The 3,526-nt window shown below is 43.6% G+C and overlaps 2 pseudogenes; both read right to left on the bottom strand.

Moving 5' to 3' along the window:
• Positions 1-494: 494 nt before the first annotated feature.
• LOC144501065 (U2 spliceosomal RNA) lies at positions 495-710 on the bottom strand (annotated as a pseudogene).
• Positions 711-825: 115 nt separating this feature from the next.
• On the bottom strand, positions 826-1,036 carry LOC144501090 (U2 spliceosomal RNA; annotated as a pseudogene).
• Between the last annotated feature and the right edge of the window lie 2,490 nt (positions 1,037-3,526).

The following is a 3,526-nucleotide window of genomic DNA, read 5'->3' as shown; positions in this document are numbered from 1 at the left end:
TCAGTGCTGGGGCCTCAGTTATTGACAATCTATATTAATGATTTAGATGAGGAGACAGAGTAACGTATCAAATTTGGCTGGTGGTACCAAGAGAGGTGGGAACGTAACCTGTGGAGAGGACACAGAGAGGCTGCAAAGACACATGGACAGGTTAAATATGTGGGCAACAAGATGGCAGATGGAGTATAAAGTAGGGAAGAATGAAACTAATCACTTTGGCCATAAGAGTAGCAAAGCAGAATATTTTTAAGTGTTGATGTTCAAAGAGACTTAGGTGTACTTGCACAAGGAATGCAAAAGGTTAGCATGCAAACAGCAAGTAATTAGAAAGACAAATGTCATGTTGGCATTTATTGTAAGGCAATTAAAAAAAACCTTTTCCAATTCAATCAAATCAAGTCCAATTCAGAGTCTCAACCAGTTGAGACATTTCCGATCCAGGCTGGCAAGACAGGGCAAGCGACCAAATTACCCTGTCTTGGGCCTGATCTACATGAGCCAAGCTGATTGGAGGAGGGAAAGCAATACCTCCTCCAAGACTTGAGCTCATTTGCATCTTAGCCAAAAGGCCGAGATTCCGCTTTTTAAAAATTGTTTCATATGAAGCTTCAATGTTTCATATGAAGCTTCAATGTAACCTAATGACCTCAACCAAGTGCAGCATCCTCTTCATACTACACTTGATCTTAGCCAAAAGGCCGAGAAGCGATGCAATAAAAAAAAAATACTTTTCCAATTCAATCAAATCAAATCCAATTCAGAGTCTCAACAAGTTGAGACATTTCCGATCCAGGCTGAGCGACCAAACCACCCTGTCCTGGGCCTGATCTACATGAGCCAAGCTGATTGGAGAAGGGGGAAGGTTCCTCCTCCAAGACTTGAGCTCATTTGCATCTTAGCCAAAAGGCCGAGATGCCGCTTTTAAAAATTGCTTTATATGAAACATATGAAGCTTCAATGTAACCTAATGACCTCAACCAAGTGCAGCATCCTCTCCATACTACACTTGATCTTAGCCAAAAGGCCGAGAAGCGATGCAATTGGAGTAGAATAAAGATGTCTTGCTACAATTGTACAGCGCTTTGGTGAGATCACATCTGGAGTACTGTGTGCAGTTTTGGCCTCCACATTTAAGAAAGGATATACTTATGTTAGGACATCATGGTAAAATGAGAAAAATAAGACCAATAATTGGGAATGTGTTCTGATAGATAAACAAACTATTTTTAAAATAGAAATTGGAAGAAAGACAGATTGGTTGGGTTGATGGAACTAACCCTGCTTTGATATGCTGATTAGCCTAGCAACAGTAGGAACAAAAGTTTACCTAAGGTAAGTTGGTAACAATGCAAGATGGGAGTGAATTTCACATTTACATTCTAAAAGATGAGCTCATGTAATAAAGGTAATTAAGAGTAACTTCTGAAAAGGCTAGTCTGGCTAAGGGAATATAAAAAACTGCATCAGATGCAACCCTATTCAAGGTTGCTGTTTTGAGACCACAGCCCACACAGCAGGAAGTTGTGTCCACACCCAACAAGCTGTGCCCAGAGAAAGCCTGTTTTGAGAAGCCAGTTGTCTCTACTCTAAATCGGAAGCAACCCCAAAAGACATAGATGCCTGGTGTGGTAACTATTGTTGGATTGCATTTATAGTTTAAAAATCTATGGGATATCGTTTGGGGTGGTTTAGCTCAGAGGTGTTTGGAATGGGGTAAATTTAAATATATTGTGGATAGCCATATAGTTGACTTTCTTGTGTGTTTTACAATTTAGTAAACATTTATTTTGTTTAAAAGCATCACAAAAGAGTCTGGAACATTCTTCACTGGTCTTCACATCTTTCCTTTTGTTATACTACAATTCAAAAAGTACAGTTGAGAGCAAGCATTCCAAAGTTTCTTTCTGGGTTTTGGAAACCCCAACATTTAACATCAGCTGTGCTCTTAACACTTGCATTGGAGGCAGTACAGTGAAGGTTCACTGGATTTGAGACTTGGGGATGAGGGGATTGCCCTATAATGAAATCTTAGAAAGAAATCTTAGAAACCCTACGGCACAGAGAAAGGCCATTCGGCCCATCGAGTCTGCACCGACCACAATCCCACCCAGACCCTACCCCCATATCCCTACATATTTACCCACTAATCCCTCTAACCTACGCATCCCAGGACACTAAGGGCAATTTTAGCATGGCCAATCAACCTAACCCGCACACCTTTGGACTGTGGGAGGAAACCGGAGGAAACCCACGCAGACACGAAGAGAATGTGCAAACTCCACACAGACAGTGACCCAAGGTGGGAATCGAACCCAGGTCCCTGGAGCTGTGAAGCAGCAGTGCTAACCACTGTGCTACCGTGCCACCCCTTTATCTTTATCTCAGGTTGCCGATACAGACAGCTCTAGCAGTCCGATGTTTGATACATCTTAGTAAATTGGGTTTACATTCTTTGGAGCTTGGTAGAATCAGAGACAATCTAATTGAAACCTACTAACTGAGGGGAGTTGATAGGGTAGGTGCTGACAGATTGTTTCTGCCAGTTGGAGAGATTAAAACATAAGTTTTCTTTACAAGTGTCTGGAGTGGGGCGTGAACCCAAAATCTTTCAATTCACAAGAACACAAGAAATAGTAGGACTAGACCACGTGGCCAGTTGAGTCTGCTCTGCCATTCGATACGATCATGGCTGATGTTAGGCTTCAACTCAATTTTTCCACCTGCTCCCCGTATCGCTTAATTCCCTGAGAGACCAAAAATCTGTCTATCCCCCAGCCTTAATGTATCAACAATGAAGTATCCACAACCCCCGGGGGCAGAGAATTCACAGTTTGAGTGAAGTAATTTCTCCTCCTCTCATACTGAAATGATTGGCCCCTTATCCTAAGATTGTGGCCATAGCTAGGCTGAGATTTCAGGTTGGTCCTGAGGAAGTGCTGCAATGTCAGAGATATTAAATTGAGATCATAAAATCCCTACGGTGCAGAAGGAGCCCATTCCACCCATCGGCCAGAATTTTACTGACAAGCCCACCCGAGGATCGTAAGATCACGCCCGAGGCCAATGGGGAATGCTGTTCTGCGAGCCTCGCCCATCCCGATTTCGGGGCGGCCGTGCCAGTAAAATCAGGGCCATCAAGTCTGCACCGACTCTCCGACAGAGCCCAATCCCCACACATTTACCCCACTAATCCCCCTAACCTACGTAACATGGGACACTAAGGGGCAATTTAACATTACCAATCTGCCTAACCTGCCTATCTTTGGACTGCGGGAGGAAACCCACGCAGACACAGAGAGAACAGACAGTCACCCAAGGCTGGAATCGAACCCGGGTCCCTGACACAGTGAGGCAGCAGTGCTAACCACTGTGCCATCGTGCCGCCTAATTTGACCAATTTGTCCTCTCATCAGTGGAAGCAAGATCTATTATGATACTATTTGAAACCGAGCAAGGGAGCTGTTCCAGTGTCCTGGTTAACATTTATCGCTCAGTTTGATTATCTGGCCATTACTGATCTCATTGC

The sequence above is a fragment of the Mustelus asterias genome, chromosome 11 (genome assembly GCF_964213995.1).
Source record: "Mustelus asterias chromosome 11, sMusAst1.hap1.1, whole genome shotgun sequence".
NCBI lineage: Eukaryota > Metazoa > Chordata > Chondrichthyes > Carcharhiniformes > Triakidae > Mustelus > Mustelus asterias.
The sequence above is the reverse complement of the archived record's forward strand: the minus strand, read 5'-3'. Positions and strand labels throughout refer to the sequence as shown.